This window comes from Sinocyclocheilus rhinocerous, unplaced genomic scaffold (genome assembly GCF_001515625.1).
Source record: "Sinocyclocheilus rhinocerous isolate Xijiao unplaced genomic scaffold, SAMN03320098_v1.1 scaffold147, whole genome shotgun sequence".
NCBI classification, from domain to species: domain Eukaryota; kingdom Metazoa; phylum Chordata; class Actinopteri; order Cypriniformes; family Cyprinidae; genus Sinocyclocheilus; species Sinocyclocheilus rhinocerous.
The window spans coordinates 1105978-1106228 of record NW_015651498.1 but is presented as its reverse complement, the minus strand read 5'-3'; the positions used below and the strand labels follow the sequence as shown (position 1 = coordinate 1106228).

Sequence of the window (251 nt, the reverse complement as noted above, 5' to 3'; positions counted from 1 at the left end):
AGGTCAATACTTATATATAGAAGGTGCACAGTGTCATTCACACAAACACTAAACCCCATCATGGTGACACACATGATACTGAAATAATGCAATAAACATTAATTTAACAACATTAGATGTAAGATTAAACCCTAATGATAAGAAAAAACGAAGAAGAAACATGTTATTTCAACAACAAAACATAAAATATGAAGTGTCATGCAGGGAATTCTGGGAGTGTCAATTTACAGTTTTTCACTGTAAATTATACA

The 251-nt window shown here is 30.7% G+C and overlaps 1 protein-coding gene across 2 annotated transcripts in view; it reads left to right on the top strand.

Annotated features, from left to right (window-relative positions):
- LOC107712967 (glycine N-acyltransferase-like protein 3) overlaps window positions 1–251 on the top strand; it is a 3934-nt gene that overhangs the window by 1287 nt on the left and 2396 nt on the right. The window lies entirely within an intron of this gene.